Source organism: Phyllobates terribilis, unplaced genomic scaffold, assembly GCF_046119375.1.
Source record: "Phyllobates terribilis strain yellow unplaced genomic scaffold, ASM4611937v1 Scaffold_1__5_contigs__length_1240528914, whole genome shotgun sequence".
Lineage (NCBI taxonomy): Eukaryota > Metazoa > Chordata > Amphibia > Anura > Dendrobatidae > Phyllobates > Phyllobates terribilis.
Window position 1 is genome coordinate 563,927,664 of NW_027362761.1, and position 18,624 is coordinate 563,946,287.

Here is an 18,624-nt window from a genome sequence, read left to right on the forward strand (position 1 = left end):
CTTTACCCTCTTGTAATCAGCAGAGAAGAGTATGAAGGGCTACTTTATCAAAATATCAAAAAAACTTTATGTGCTCAAAGTGTTTTAACTATTACCTGGTTGTCCTGAAATAATTACTGGAGGGTGAACTTTTCTCTGTCTGAGAACATATCAGAATTATTACTTTACAAAATCCAGGTATACAGGACAAGTCATGGACAATAAATGGAGAAATACACTGCTCAAAAAAATAAAGGGAACACTTAAACAACAGAATATAACTCCAAGTAAATCAAACTTCTGTGAAATCAAACTGTCCACTTAGGAAGCAACACTGATTGACAATCAATTTCACATGCTGTTGTGCAAATGGAATAGACAATAGATGGAAATTATTGGCAATTATCAAGACACACTCAATAAAGGAGTGGTTCTGCAGGTGGGGACCACAGACCACATCTCAGTACTAGAGATGAGCGGTGTTCGACTCGAACTGTTCGCCAATCTCAAATTCGAGCTGTTTTGGGCAGTGTTCGAGCCGTTCGACGAACCCCAACGATTTGCAAAAAATTCGGCTGTTCGAGGTTATGTTCAATAACTGTTCGTGCACCAAAAGGGTAACTGGATTTTTTCACAGTAATGCTGTTAATCAATGTTAATAGACAGTTTCAGTGTAGAGTGGGCGGGGGGAGGGGCAGGGGATGGATCTCTGCAGAAATAATGCCGATCTACATTTTTTTTCTCTTTCCCGATTTACAGTGGGGAGGTGCAGTCTGTCAGCCTATCAGCAGCGCACACACGCAGCGAAGTGCTTTTTTTTCACACAAGCAAGGGCATGTGTCATTGGCTGTGTATGTCACATGTCCTTGCCCTATAAGACCCAGCCATTTTCCCCGTCGCCACCATTTTCTCACTGCTACAGCTGAGTGTTAGACGGCACCACTGCTGCTGTGGGCGCTATACAGTATAACTGTGTGAATTGCGAGCGAATTTGCAGTTAAATAGAGAGAGAGGTTTAGGGAGTAGGGACTAGTTGTAATTGCAGCCCTTTTGAAGGCTAGGTTATAGCAGTTCATAGCACTTTTTGCCAGGCAGGTCTGTGCCAGTGCTGTGCAAGTGTTTTCACAGCATTTGGCTAAATGTAGCTAAGCCAATCCTTTTGGGCCTGTAGCAGTGTCTGTTAGTCATTGGAGTAGCCCATCTGAACCAAGCTACACCACCTGTGTATCTAATAACATTGTTTTACTGCATCTAGCCCAGCAAATCCTTTTGGGCCTGTAGCAGTGTCTATTAGTCATTGGAGTAGCCCATCTGAACCAAGCTACACCACCTGTGTATCTAATAACATTTTTTACTGCAACTAGCCCAGTAAATCCTTTTGGGCATAGTAGCAGTGTCTGGTAGTCAGTGGAGTAACCCATCTGAACCAAGCTACATCACCTGTGTATCTAATAACAATTTTTTACTGCATCTAGCCCAATAAATCCTTTTAGGCCTGTAGCAGTGTCTGGTAGTCAGTGGAGTAGCCCATCTGAACCAAGCTATACCACCTGTGTATCTAATAACAATTTTTTGCTGCATCTAGCCCAGTAAATCCTTTTGTGCATAGTAGCAATGTCTGGTAGTCAGTGGAGTAGCCCATCTGAACCAAGCTACACCACCTGTGTATCTAATAACAATTTTTACTGCATCTAGCCCAGTAAATCCTTTTGGGCATAGTAGCAGTGTCTCATAGTCAGCGGAGTAGCTCACCTGTGAAGCAAGCTACACCGCCTGTGTATCTAATAAAATTGTTTTACTGCATCTAACCCAGCCAATCCTTTTGGGCTAGAACCACAGTTTGGCCACTCAGCTCTGCTCGGTTTCCATCCATCGTTTTTTGTGCAAACAACTACACAGTTGCCAATTAGTTAACCACCAAAATGAGTGGCAAAAGGCCTGCTGCTGGTAGAAAGGGGAATAGGCGTGTTGGAAAGGGAAAAAAAATGTTGTGTCCATGGGGTAGGTAGTAAAGCAACAGTAACATCTGCAGAAGAAACACCATCTTCCAGCCAAACTAAGATGTCTACTTCTTTTCGTGGACAATGTGATACGATCCCTTTCTTACGGAAACGCCCATCACTACAAATTCCAGATGAGGCACAAAAACAGTAGGTTCTTCAATGGATATCAAGTGCTCCTTCAAGTTGGCTCTCCTCCACCTCATCTTCAACATCACAAGTACTCCAGTCCTCAGAGGTGTCACCCCAATCGCACTTGCTTCCTCACAGCTCCCAAGTCTCCAGCTGCCCGTCTGAGTATGGGGTAACACAGATGGTTGAGTCTGCAGAGCTGTTTACTCATACTATAGCCTGGGAATCAGAGGTCTGCTCCATAGCTTCTGTGAATCCAGACGAGGAAATGATCTGCACTGATGCCCAGAATGTTTATGAGTCGGATCCAGGCCCAGATGAAGAAGGTTCTGAGCATAATGTAGACCCTCGTTCCCAAACTGTAACTCCTGTTGGTGGAGACAATGAGGAAGACGATGATGAGACTCAGATACCTGATTGGAGCGACAACTTGACTTTTCGGTCAGGGCAGGAAGAGGTTGGCTCTGAGGACGACTGGTGTGAGAACACACAGGGTGATGATGACGAGGTTGGAGATCCCACTTACTGTCAACCCACAGTCAGCCAGTCAATGAGGTCAGCAGAGCAGGTGGAGGAGGATGCTATTGAAGACGAGGTTAGGTTGCGCCTTCCTGGACAGAGACGGAGTACTGGAAGCACGTCAACAACTGCATCCTCAACCACAACTCTGCCTCTGACCACAAGTCGTGGTGGCTCTTCAGGTCGCATGGGCTTTAAGCCTTGTATAGCCTGGGCATTTTTTGAGATGGATAAGGATGACCCAACTCCTGTTATCTGTAACATTTGTCACCAAAACCTAAGTAGAGGCCAAAAAATCCATAGTTTGACTACTTCATGCATGAACCGTCACATGGATATGAAGCATAAGTTGCAGTGGGAAGCTCACTGTGCTACAATGCGGCCGGGCCAACCACTGTCTGCCCCATCTTGTGCATCCGCGGCCTCTTCATCCTCTGTGACTGGGGGGACAGTAGTCACACATGTTTTTGGACGCAGACCTGCCACCTCTTTACCCGCAACAGCCAGTGTCATTGGCAGGTCGTCAGTTCATTTGGAAGTGGAAACACCTGCTGGTGTTGAGCACTCTCCGACATCGAGAGCACCACATTTGGATCAAGGCAACATAACATGTACGCCTGCATCTTCCTCACAGACCGGCAGTTTGCTGGGGACATCCTACTCAACCCCGTCTAAGCACAACAGCCAGCCCTCAGTCCCTCAGATGTGGACAAGTAAAAGACCATTTCCTCCTAGCCATGACAAAGCTAAGAGGTTGAATTTCACCATCTGCAAGCTGTTGGCTACAGAAATGCTGCCTTTCCGCCTGGTGGACACAGAGGATTTTCGAGACCTTATGTCCGTCGCAGTGCCCCAGTACCAGATGCCCAGTCTCCACTACTTCTCAAAGAAAGCTGTGCCTGCGCTCCATCAGTATGTCGCACACAACATCACCGCTTTTTGAGAAACTCTGTGTGTGACAGGGTGCATTTCACTACAGACACTTGGACGAGTAGGCATGGACAGGGGCTGCTGTCCAAGTCTTGCCGTCCCCACGAGTTGTGCGTCAATCCTCTTTATCTAGAAGTTCCTCCACTGCTTCTGCCTCCTCAACCTCCTCTCGGTCCTCCACCTGCACCCAAAGCCTGTCTGGTAATGCCACCCGCGTTCTAACTGCGCAGAAGGAATCCTGCACACCTCCTTACTATGCTGGCAGCAGGGCTCAACGGGATCAGGCAGTGTTTACTTTGAAATGTCTGGGAAATGTGAGTCACACAGCTGAGGAGTTGTGGTCAGCTCTGGAGACCCAGTTTCATGAATGGTTGTCTCCACTGAACCTGCAGCTAGGGAAGGCCGTGTGCGACAATGCTGCAAACCTGGGTGCGGCCCTTCGCCGGGGCAATGTCACACACGTGCCTTGTATGGCTCACGTGTTGAACCTGGTTGTCCAGCAATTTTTAGCCCACTATCCCGGACTAGATGGCCTTCTGCAGAGGGCACAGTCGCTGTGTGCTCACTTCCGCCGTTAGCACCCCGCAGCTCAACAACTTACATCTCTACAGAAGTCGTTGGGCCTGCCAGTTCACCGACTGAAATGCGATGTGCCGACACGGTGGAATTCAACTCTGCACATGTCGCAGCGACTGTGGCAGCACCGACGAGCCCTGGTACAATACGTTCTGACGTATAGCCTGGGCCAACGAGATCCAGAGGTGGGGCAAATCACACTGCAGGAGTGGTCTCAGATCAGGGACCTATGCACCCTTCTGCACAGTTTTGAAATGGCGACGAAGATGTTTAGTGCTGACAATGCCATTATCAGCATGACTATTCCGGTGATTTACATGCTAGAGCACACGTTAAACAGAGTTCGGAGTCAGGTGATGGGATAAGAGGAGGGGGAGGAAGTAGAGGAGTAGTCGTATGTGGAAGGGATAACATCTCCAAGGTCCAGACGGTCGGCAGCACCAAGGCGGCAGGCATGGGAGGGTGGGGGAGAGGGATTAACTGACGCGCCCCCTGGGCCGTGTGTGTGTGGGGATACCCGGAACCGGACCTTTTGTGGATGCTGGGGATTGTAGTTCTTGCGTGGCGGGGACCCGGTCCCGTGGCTCAGGGTGGTCAACCCAAATGACAGTCTATTTATAGGGTTTTGTGATTAAATGTCCGACTACGCCACCCGTGGATTGTGGTCAGAGTGAACCGCCGCGGCAGGGCAGACCGCTGAGGCTGGTGTTGTGGGTGCAGCAGAGGGTAGTATAACTCCCCACGGTAGGAGTATAGCCTCAGGGCAGCAAGTGCGGATGTTGGGGGTGATGGTGCGCGGGAGCAGCAGTAACGACACAGAGTCCTGTAATGCAGTCCAGGATTTTTACTCACAGTTCTTTATCCACGTTACTCCAGCTGGTCACAATGTCCCCCGTTGCACTGTGCTCACCAGGTGAGGGGCTCGGCCTACTTCCAGATAACTTTGGAGCTTTTCACAGGACCCCCTTTGTGTGTCCTTTCTCTGGCCTGTCATACCCCACCAGTGACCTCGCTTCTGTCCGGCTGCCTCGGACCTTCTCAGGTGAACGTTGGTGCTGTTTCCCTGACCCTATGTTGTGCCTTCCTAGCGGGTGTAGCAAGTGGCTGCGCCACATCAAATGTCACAGCCTTCGGTTTCTAGCTGAGGGTAGTACCCCGCCTCCACTAGCTTCGGGGACCGGTCTCCCCCTTTGGCCTGACCCCCCTACTCAGGTAGATTCGGGCGTGAGGTGGCGACTCGCCGGTCCACACCCCTGGGGTCCCTTCGTTCCTTGTTCCTGGAGCCTCCTCCGCTCCTCTTCCTTCCTTCTCCTTCCTCCAGGCTCCGGCCGCTCTCTCCGGCCTGCCTGCGGAGCAGAGCTCGGCCTGAGCCTCTGCTCCCTGTCTTCTCCTCTGACTGAACTCTCTGCCCTGCTCTAAGATGGTGCCTACCTTTTATACCTCCTTCTATGTGCACCCAGGAACTGCCCTCTCCCTCCTATGCACTACAGGGTCCCCCCTTCCTCGGTGTTCCCTCCCCCCACTCCAGCCAGGGACAGGGACTGTCATGCTCTACTTGGAGCATATCGGTCGCCCTGCCCCCCGGATATGTGGTGTAATGCATGCAGGTGTCAGGGTCCTGATCCACACTCCATCCTTACCTGGAAGTGAGAGATAGCACATCTGGTTGAGATGCAATACCTCTATAGCGGCAGAACCCTCGGGGTGCTACATAACGAGGGCGCATGGTAGCAGCCAAACTGTTGAGGAAGGTGCAGGAGCCGAGGAAGAAGTGGAGGACGAACTGCCGATGGGCATGGAAGACTCATCAGATGAGGGATACCTTGATCACATTTCTGTTGTGCGAGGTTGGGGGGAGAGGGCAGAGGAAGGAAGCATGATTCTTACCTCGCCACCAACACAACAAGGACTTGGTCCTCCTGGATGCGCAAGACAGATGAGTGCCTTCTTGCTGCACTACCTACAACATGACCCTCGGATTGTCAGAATTCGAAGTATTCCCGACTACTGGGTTGCCACACTCTTAGATCCCCGGTACAAAAGTAAATTTGCTGAAATAATTCCTGCCATAGAAAGGGATTCACGCATGCAGGAGTATCAGCAGAGGCTGTTACAAAATCTTACATGTGCTTTTCCACAAAACACCAGTGGTGCACGTAGTGAATCTGACAGTTCTAACTTGCCAACCATGGGACTGTTGAGTCTTCATCACTCAAACCGTAACAGTAACACCATATCTGCTGGTAACAGAAATTTTGTGGAATCGTTTCACCAATTTTGTAGACCATCCTTTGCAAGGCCACAGGAGACAAGAAGTCTGACACATAGTTAACACCTAGAGAGGATGGTACAGGAGTATCTCCAAGTGAACATCGAAGCCATGACTGTGTCACTGGACCCTTGCTCATTTTGGGCTTCCAATCTAGAAAAATGGCCTGAGCTCGCCACTCATGCTCTGGAGATCTTGTCGTGCCCCGCAGCCAGCGTTCTGTCTGAACGTGTGTTCAGCGCTGCTGGTGGTGTGCTGACAGATAAGCGAACGTGGCTGTCCACTGACAATGTAGACAGACTCACGTTCATAAAGATGAACAAATCATGGATCCGCAAGGACTTTTCTACCCCTGTGTCATCCTGGGGAGACTAAAAGCTTGAAGATTTTAGAAAATCACCTCACCAACCATTTTAAGCAACTCTGGGGTAATTGATGCCACTTAAGTGGTGTCTGTGACACAATTTTTGGAAAAAATGGAGACTCTTTTTGGAGTCCCCTTGCTGTGTTTTCCATGACGTTGGCATTGTCAATTCCAGGTGGGTCGGGTCGCCCCCCCCCTTTTAACCATAAGAAACTACATACACTATGGCTTGGGGTAACACAGATGGTTGATCTGAAGAGCTGTTTACTCATACTATAGCCTGGGAATCAGAGGTCTGCTCCAAAGCTTCAGTGTCTGCTAGTCCGCGTAGTAGCCCAGCTGTGAAGCAAACTACACCGCTTGTGTATCTAATAACAGTTTTTTATTGCATCTAACCCAGCCAATCATTTTGGGCTAGTAGCAGTGTCTCGTACTCAGTGGAGTAGCCCATCTGAAGCAAGCTACACCGCCTTTGTATCTAATAACAATTTTTTACTGCATCTAACCCAGCCAATCATTTTGGGCTAGTAGCAGTGTCTCATAGTCAGTGGAGTAGCCCATCTGAAGCAAGCTACACCGCCTTTGTATCTAATAACAATTTTTAACTGCATCTAGCCCAGGCAATACTTTGGGCCTAGTAGCAGCAGTGTCTGCTATTCAGTGGAGTAGCCCAGCTGTTTTGCAAGCTACACCGCCTGTAGATCTAATTACAAATTTTTAACTGCATCCAGCCCAGGCAATACTTTGGGCCTAGTAGCAGTGTCTGCTAGTAAGTGGAGTAGCCCAGCTGTTAAGCAAGCTACACCACCTGTGGTTTGGACACTTAATTTTTTCAAAGGAAACGCTTCGGGCCCCCGGGACACTCAGTGAAGAGCATTGGGGAGGCGCCCCAAGGCAAGGGGGCTGGGACTGGCGGTAGCACGCCTTGCAGCGGACCGCCAAGCTCGATCCTTATAAAAGCTTTTAAACTGCAGCAGCTTTAGTGGATGCTACTGGAGCTGGAATTACCGCGGCTGCTGGCACCAGACTTGCCCTCCAATAGATCCTTGAAAAAGTATTTAAAGTGTACTCATTCAAATTACAGAGCTTAGACCTACCTCCACCGCAGGGGGTCTCAACCCCCTAGCGGACAGGCACCAGTATTGGGAGAGGGGGGCTGGCCGTCAGGGTCCACCGCGGCTCTGGCACAAATCCGGCGACACGGAGGTCGCACGGGCAGGAACGGCCTGGCCGTGTCGGCTTCGCACTCCAGCGTAGTCCCTCTGCCCGCTGGCGCCCGTAACCTCAAAGGGATGCGCAAACGGCTTTTCTTCTCAGGGCTGTTCCCCGCCCAGCAGGAACGTGGGGGAGCTCAGGTCGGCCTTCCACCGTACTCCCTTACCTCCCTCGCCGTCTTTCCTTCTTCCATTCTCCATCTAACCCCTCGGCTCTGTGGTGTCCGCTCTCCCTCCAGCTCTCTCACAGGTGGACTACCGCATGTATTCACACTGTGGCGAATCTTTTGGGCCAAGGCATAAGAATTCGTCGAGGTAATGGATAATATGTGCCCACTTAGAAACGTCCATGACGACCCATTCGAGGAAGCAACTAAACGCCTCAAATAGCAGGATCTGGAGCACCCCATGGGCAAACAGCGATCTATATAGTATGCTCCTTCCCAGAAGCAGCCCAATAGATGGACACTATTCGGAGGCACATTAAAATTAGACAAGGGAAAACCTCCAAAAAATGGAGGAATGGAAAACACTGAAAGGTCCACTGCTTAGCAAATGTAATACATGAATATGTTTACAGGATAACACCCCTCATGTGGTAGAATCCAGGCAATAAAGAGATATACTTATAAGAGGACTACAGTATCCTAGTATAGCGCATGTGCGACAAAGGAAGTAGTCATAGCTAAATGCATCTCAAATCTCCATAAGATTTAAATAGATCAAAGCAACAGCAAACTTATCCAGACTGTAAAGCCACAGCAAAAATACTGAAGTAACGCAGGAACCTAGTAAGAAAACATGATTACCTGATTCAGGAAGAGGATCCTGACAAGCAGAGAACAACGTGTCCTCCCCCTACACCCGACGGACGCCGTTTCGCAATGTCGCTTCTTCCGGGGTGTGTCAAGGTTTTCCCTTGTCTAATTTTAATGTATCTTTTATTTTTGAACTGAATAAATATTGATTTTATTTTTCACATCTTGTCAGAATCTCTTCTTGTCTGGCGGTTATGTGCCGCGGCAGACCTCTTTTGTGTTATTAAAGGATGTACAGTATATACTACTGTACTTGGTTCCGCGTCGATGTTGTCATTTACTGACCTGCCCCTTGGATATGACAAATGGTGGATTAGTCCGAATGTATTGGGTTTCGTTTTTGGCACAACTCCCAACGGGGATACCACTATGTCTTGTAAGGAAAGTGTTCTGAATGGAACCGCCATTCTACCTAAAGATATTTATTTTTTTAATTTTCTTGTCACGACGTCTGGGTGTTGGTAGGCTGATTTTAGATTTTTACTCCAGCCTTTCTTGATTTTAGAAGGGCATGACATGCCTATATCTGTGTCTCCTCCTCCTTTTACTACTCCACCTCTTTTCTTTTCGCATGACTATATGTACTTGTCACTTTTCCATGTGTTAGTTGTGTCTTCTGAGCAGTTTGTCAGCTTTTGGACAACTTTGAAGGTGTTTTCTATGTGTTTTCTATGGGTTTCTATGTGTTTTTGTTTGCCTGCCATTGGTTTTAACAGTGTTCGACGGTGTTCGACGAACAGTTCGGCAAACAGTTTGACGAACATACCGGTATTTGACGAACTGAACCGAACCCGAACACTACGGGGTGGCTCAACACTACTCAGTACCAATGCTTTCTGGATGATGTTTTGGCCACTTTTGAATGTTGGTTGTGCCTTCACACTCGTGGTAGCATGAGACGGACTCTACAACCCACAGAAGTTGCTCAGGTAGTGCAGCTCATCCAGGATGGCACATCAATGCGAGCTGTGACAAGAAGGTTTGCTGTGTCTGTCAGCGTAGTGTCCAGAGGCTGGAGGCGCTACCAGGAGACAGGCCAGTACACCAGGAGACATGGAGGTGGCCGTAGGAGGGCAACAACCCAGCAGCAGGGCCGCTACTGCAACCTTTGTGCAAGGAGGAACAGGAGGAGCACTGCCAGAGCCCTGCAAAATGACCTCCAGCAGGCCACAAATGAGCATGTGTCTGCACAAACGGTTAGAAACCGACTCCATGAGGGCCCGACGTCCACAGATGGGGGTTGTGCTCACAGCCCAACACCGTGCAGGATGCTTGGCATTTGCCACAGACCACGAGGATTGGCAAAGTTGCCACTGGCACCCTGTGCTCTTCACAGATGAAAGCAGGTTTACACTGAGCACATGTGACAGACATGACAGAGTCTGGAGACGCCGTGGAGAGCGATCTGCTGCCTGCAACATCCTTCAGCATGACTGTTTTGGCAGTGGGTCAGTAATGGTTTGGGGTGGCATTTCTTTGGAGGGCCGCACAGCCCTCCATGTGCTCGCCGGAGGTAGCCTGACTGCCATTAGGTACCGAGATGAGATCCTCAGACCCCTTGTGAGACCATATGCTGATGCGGTTGACCCTGGGTTCCTCCTAATGCAGGACAATGCCAGACCTCATGTGGCTGGAGTGTGTCAGCAGTTCCTGCAAGATGAAGGCATTGAAGCTATGGACTGGCCCGCCCGTTCCCCAGACCTGAATCCGATTGAGCACATCTGGGACATCATGTCTCGCTCCATCCACCAACGTCACGTTGCACCACAGACTGTCCAGGAGTTGGCGGATGCTTTAGTCCAGGTCTGGGAAGAGATCCCACAGGAGACCATCCACAACCTCATCAGGAGCATGCCCAGGCGTTGTAGGGAGGTCATACAGGCACGTGGAGGCCACACACACAATACTGAGCCTCATTTTGACTTGTTTTAAGGACATTACATCAAAGTTGGATCAGCCTGTAGTGTTTTTTTCCACTTTAATTTTGGAGGTGACTCCAAATCCAGGCCTCCATTGGTTAATAAATTTGATTTCCATTGATGATTTTTGTGTGATTTTGTTGTCAGCACATTCAACTTTGTACAGAACAAAGTATTCAATGAGAATATTTCATTCATTCAGATCTAGGATGTGTTATTTCAGTGTTCCCTTTATTTATTTGAGCAGTATACATATGTTATACTATGTTATGTTGTGTAAGGTGTCCTCCACTGTGTACACCTACAGTATGTATACTCATGTGTTGTTACGTTTGCTAACATTATGTAGAATTTCTGTTTGCTAAATGACCATTTGAGTACATGTACTCAATGTTACGATCATTGTAAACAGGTAATCATATTAATCAACGGCGGAGCCAAAGGGGGTGTGAAAGTTGCAGTCATAAAGGGACCCAATAGCCACGCTACCATAAGAAAAGTCATAAGGATTTTTTTTAACTCTATAACATCACTATGAATATTATCCCTATACTGTGACATCACTGCGTGAATTATCCCTGTACTGTGACATCACTGTGTTTTATTCCTATACTGTGACATCACTGCGTGTATTATCCCTGTACTGTGACATGACTGTGTGTATTATCCCTGTACTATGACATCACTGTGTGTATTATCCCTGTACTGTGACATCACTATGTGTATTATCCCTGTACTGTGACATCACTGTGTATTATCCCTGTATTGTGACATCACTGTGTGTATTATCCCTGTACTGTGACATCACTGTGTATTATCCCTGCACTGTGACATAACTGTGTCTATTATCCCTGTACTGTGACATCACTGTGTGTATTATCTCTGTACTGTGACATCACTATGTATATTATCTCTGTACTGTGACATCACTGTGTGTATTATCCCTGTACTGTGACATCACTGTGTTTACTATCTCTGTACTGTGACATCACTGTGTATTATCCCTGTCCTGTGACATCACTGTGTGTATTATCCCTGTACTGTGACATCACTGTGTATTATCCCTGTACTGTGACATCACTGTGTATTGTCTCTGTACTGTGACATCACTGTGTGTATTATCCCTGTACTGTGACATCACTGTGTGTATTATCCCTGTACTGTGACATCACTGTGTATTATCCCTATACGGTGACATCACTGTGTGTATTATCCCTGTACTGTGACATCACTGTGTATTATCCCTGTACTGTGACATCACTGTGTATTATCCCTGTACTGTGACATCACTGTGTGTATTATCTCTGTACTGTAACATCTCTGTGTGTATTATCTCTGTACTGTGACATCACTATGTATATTATCTCTGTACTGACATCACTGTGTTTATTATCTCTGTACTGTGACATCACTGTGTATATTATCCCTGTACTGTGACATCACTGTGTATTATCTCTGTACTGTGACATCACTGTGTGTATTATCTCTATACTGTGACATCACTGTGTGTATTATCCCTGTACTGTGACATCACTATGTGTATTATCTCTGTATTGTGACATCACTGTGTGTATTATCCCTCTACTGTGACATCACTGTGTTTACTATCTCTGTACTGTGACATCACAGTGTATTATACCTGTACTGTGACATCACTGTGTGTATTATCCCTTCACTGTGACATCACTGTGTTTACTATCTCTGTACTGTGACATCACTGTGTGTATTATCCCTGTACTGTGACATCACTGTGTGTATTATCCCTGTACTGTGACATCAATGTGTGTATTATCCCTGTACTGTGACATAACTATGTGTATTATCTCTGTACTGTGACATCACTGTGTGGATTATCCCTGTACTGTGACATAACTATGTGTATTATCTCTGTACTGTGACATCACTGTGTGTATTATCCCTGTCCTGTGACATCACTGTGTGTATTATCCCTGTACTGTGACATCACTGTGTGTATTATCCCTGTATTGTGACATCACTGTGTGCATAATCTCTGTACTGTGACATCACTGTGTATTATCCCTGTACTGTGACATCACTGTGTGTATTATCTCTGTATTGTGAAATCACTGTGTGTATTATCCCTGTATTGTGACATCACTGTGTGTATTATCCATATACGGTGACATCACTGTGTGTATTATCCCTGTACTGTGACATCACTGTGTATTATCCCTGAACTGTGACATCACTGTGTCTATTATCCCTGTACTGTGACTCCACTGTGTGTATTATCTCTGTACTGTGACATCACTGTGTGTATTATCCCTGTACTGTGACTTCACTGTGTGTATTATCCCTGTACTGTGACATCACTGTGTGTATTATCTCTGTACTGTGACATCACTGTGTGTATTATCCCTGTACTGTGACTTCACTGTGTGTATTATCCCTGTACTGTGACATCACTGTGTGTATTATCTCTGTACTGTGACATCACTATGTATATTATCTCTGTACTGACATCACTGTGTATATTATCCCTGTACTGTGACATCACTGTGTGTATTATCTCTGTACTGTGATATCACTGTGTATTATCCCTGTACTGTGACATCACTGTGTATTATCTCTGCACAGTGACATCACTGTGTGTTCTATCTCTGTACTGTGACATCACTGTGTGTATTATCCCTGTACTGTGACATCACTGTGTGTATTATCTCTGTACTGTGACATCACTGTGTGTATTATCCCTGTGCTGTGACATCACTGTGTTTACTATCTCTGTGCTGTGACATCACAGTGTATTATCCCTGTACTGTGAAATCACTGTGTGTATTGTCCCTTTACTGTGACATCACTGTGTGTACTATCCCTGTACTGTGACATCACTGTGTGTATTATCCCTGTACTGTGACATCACTGTGTGTATTATCCCTGTACTGTTACATAACTATGTGTATTATCTCTGTACTGTGACATCACTGTGTGTATTATCCCTGTACGGTGACATCACTGTGTGTATTATCCCTGTATTGTGACATCACTGTGTATTATCCCTGTACTGTGACATCACTGTGTGTATTATCCTTGTACTGTGACGTCAGTTTGTGCATTATCTCTCCACTGTGACATCACTGTGTGTATTATCCCTATACTCTGACATCACTGTATGTATTATCTCTGTATTGTGACATCTCTATGTATATTATCTCTGTACTGTGACATCACTGTGTGTATTTCCCTGTACTGTGACATCACTGTGTTTACTATCTCTGTACAGTGACATCACTGTGTATTATCCCTGTCCTGTGACATCACTGTGTGTATAATCCCTGTACTGTAACATCACTGTGTGTATTATCCCTGTACTGTGACATCACTGTGTGTATTATCCCTGTACTGTGACATCACTGTGTGTATTATCCCTGTACTGTGACATCACTGTGTATTATCCCTCTACGGTGACATCACTGTGTGTATTATCTCTGTACTGTGACATCACTGTGTGTATTATCTCTGTACTGTGACATCACTATGTATATTATCTCTGTACTGACATCACTGTGCTTATTATCTCTGTACTGTGACATCACTGTGTATATTATCCCTGCACTGTGACATCACTGTGTGTATTATCACTGTACTGTGACATCACTGTGGTCTTATACCTGTACTGTGACATCACTGTGTGTTATCTCTGGACTTTGACATCACTGTGTGTATTATCTCTGAACTGTGACATCACTGTGTGTATTATCCCTGTACTGTGACATCACTATGTGTATTATCTCTGTACTGTGACATCACTGTGTGTATTATCCCTGTACTGTGACATCACTGTGTTTACTATTTCTGTACTGTGACATCACAGTGTATTATACCTGTACTGTGACATCCCTGTGTGTATTATCCCTTTACTGTGACATCACTGAGTTTGCTATCTCTGTACTGTGACATCACTGTGTATATTATCCCTGTACTGTGACATCACTGTGTGTATTATCCCTGTACTCTGACATCACTTTGTGTATTATCCCTGTACTGTGACATCACTGTGTGTATTATGCCTGTAATGTGACATCACTTTGTGTATTATCCCTGTACTGTGACATCACTGTGTTTATTATCCCTGTACTGTGACATAACTATGTGTATTATCTCTGTACTGTGACATCACTGTGTGTATTATCCCTGTACTGTGACATCACTGTGTGTATTATCCCTGTACTGTGACATCACTGTGTGTATTATCTCTGTACTGTGACATCACTGTGTGTATTATCCCTGTGCTGTGACATCACTGTGTTTATTATCTCTGTGCTGTGACATCACAGTGTATTATCCCTGTACTGTGACATCACTGTATGTATTGTCCCTTTACTTTGACATCACTGTGTGTATTGTCCCTTTACTGTGACATCACTGTGTATTATCCCTATACTGTGACATCACTGTGTGTATTTCCCTGTACTGTGACATCACTGTGTTTACTATCTCTGTACAGTGACATCACTGTGTATTATCCCTGTCCTGTGACATCACTGTGTGTATAATCCCTGTACTGTAACATCACTGTGTGTATTATCCCTGTACTGTGACATCACTGTGTGTATTATCCCTGTACTGTGACATCACTGTGTGTATTATCCCTGTACTGTGACATCACTGTGTATTATCCCTCTACGGTGACATCACTGTGTGTATTATCTCTGTACTGTGACATCACTGTGTGTATTATCTCTGTACTGTGACATCACTATGTATATTATCTCTGTACTGACATCACTGTGCTTATTATCTTTGTACTGTGACATCACTGTGTATATTATCCCTGCACTGTGACATCACTGTGTGTATTATCTCTGTACTGTGACATCACTGTGGTCTTATACCTGTACTGTGACATCACTGTGTGTTATCTCTGGACTTTGACATCACTGTGTGTATTATCTCTGAACTGTGACATCACTGTGTGTATTATCCCTGTACTGTGACATCACTATGTGTATTATCTCTGTACTGTGACATCACTGTGTGTATTATCCCTGTACTGTGACATCACTGTGTTTACTATTTCTGTACTGTGACATCACAGTGTATTATACCTGTACTGTGACATCCCTGTGTGTATTATCCCTTTACTGTGACATCACTGAGTTTGCTATCTCTGTACTGTGACATCACTGTGTATATTATCCCTGTACTGTGACATCACTGTGTGTATTATCCCTGTACTCTGACATCACTTTGTGTATTATCCCTGTACTGTGACATCACTGTGTGTATTATGCCTGTAATGTGACATCACTTTGTGTATTATCCCTGTACTGTGACATCACTGTGTTTATTATCCCTGTACTGTGACATAACTATGTGTATTATCTCTGTACTGTGACATCACTGTGTGTATTATCCCTGTACTGTGACATCACTGTGTGTATTATCCCTGTACTGTGACATCACTGTGTGTATTATCTCTGTACTGTGACATCACTGTGTGTATTATCCCTGTGCTGTGACATCACTGTGTTTATTATCCCTGTACTGTGACATAACTATGTGTATTATCTCTGTACTGTGACATCACTGTGTGTATTATCCCTGTACTGTGACATCACTGTGTGTATTATCCCTGTACTGTGACATCACTGTGTGTATTATCTCTGTACTGTGACATCACTGTGTGTATTATCCCTGTGCTGTGACATCACTGTGTTTATTATCTCTGTGCTGTGACATCACAGTGTATTATCCCTGTACTGTGACATCACTGTATGTATTGTCCCTTTACTTTGACATCACTGTGTGTATTGTCCCTTTACTGTGACATCACTGTGTATTATCCCTATACTGTGACATCACTGTGTGTATTATCCCTGTACTGTGACATCATTGTGTGTATTATCTCTGTACTGTGACATCACTGTGTGTATTATCCCTATACTGTGACATCACTGTGTGTATTATCTCTGTACTGTGACATCACTGTGGTATTATCCCTGTACTGTGACATTACTGTGTATATTATCCCTGTACTGTCACATCACTGTGTGTATTTTTCCTATACTGTGACATCACTGTGTTTATTATCTCTGTACTGTGACATCACTGTGTATATTATCCCTGTACTGTGACATCACTGTGTGTATTATCCATGTACGGTGACATCACTGTGTATTATCCCTGTACTGTGACATCACTTTGTGTATTATCCCTGTACTGTGACATCACTGTGTGTACTATCTCTGTACTGTGACATCACTGTGTGTATTATCCCTGTGCTGTGACATCACTGTGTGTATTATCCCTGTACTGTGACATCAATGTGTGTATTATCCCTGTACTGTGACATAACTATGTGTATTATCTCTGTACTGTGACATCACTGTGTGGATTATCCCTGTACTGTGACATAACTATGTGTATTATCTCTGTACTGTGACATCACTGTGTGTATTATCCCTGTCCTGTGACATCACTGTGTGTATTATCCCTGTACTGTGACATCACTGTGTGTATTATCCCTGTATTGTGACATCACTGTGTGCATAATCTCTGTACTGTGACATCACTGTGTATTATCCCTGTACTGTGACATCACTGTGTGTATTATCTCTGTATTGTGAAATCACTGTGTGTATTATCCCTGTATTGTGACATCACTGTGTGTATTATCCATATACGGTGACATCACTGTGTGTATTATCCCTGTACTGTGACATCACTGTGTATTATCCCTGAACTGTGACATCACTGTGTCTATTATCCCTGTACTGTGACTCCACTGTGTGTATTATCTCTGTACTGTGACATCACTGTGTGTATTATCCCTGTACTGTGACTTCACTGTGTGTATTATCCCTGTACTGTGACATCACTGTGTGTATTATCTCTGTACTGTGACATCACTGTGTGTATTATCCCTGTACTGTGACTTCACTGTGTGTATTATCCCTGTACTGTGACATCACTGTGTGTATTATCTCTGTACTGTGACATCACTATGTATATTATCTCTGTACTGACATCACTGTGTATATTATCCCTGTACTGTGACATCACTGTGTGTATTATCTCTGTACTGTGATATCACTGTGTATTATCCCTGTACTGTGACATCACTGTGTATTATCTCTGCACAGTGACATCACTGTGTGTTCTATCTCTGTACTGTGACATCACTGTGTGTATTATCCCTGTACTGTGACATCACTGTGTGTATTATCTCTGTACTGTGACATCACTGTGTGTATTATCCCTGTGCTGTGACATCACTGTGTTTACTATCTCTGTGCTGTGACATCACAGTGTATTATCCCTGTACTGTGAAATCACTGTGTGTATTGTCCCTTTACTGTGACATCACTGTGTGTACTATCCCTGTACTGTGACATCACTGTGTGTATTATCCCTGTACTGTGACATCACTGTGTGTATTATCCCTGTACTGTTACATAACTATGTGTATTATCTCTGTACTGTGACATCACTGTGTGTATTATCCCTGTACGGTGACATCACTGTGTGTATTATCCCTGTATTGTGACATCACTGTGTATTATCCCTGTACTGTGACATCACTGTGTGTATTATCCTTGTACTGTGACGTCAGTTTGTGCATTATCTCTCCACTGTGACATCACTGTGTGTATTATCCCTATACTCTGACATCACTGTATGTATTATCTCTGTATTGTGACATCTCTATGTATATTATCTCTGTACTGTGACATCACTGTGTGTATTTCCCTGTACTGTGACATCACTGTGTTTACTATCTCTGTACAGTGACATCACTGTGTATTATCCCTGTCCTGTGACATCACTGTGTGTATAATCCCTGTACTGTAACATCACTGTGTGTATTATCCCTGTACTGTGACATCACTGTGTGTATTATCCCTGTACTGTGACATCACTGTGTGTATTATCCCTGTACT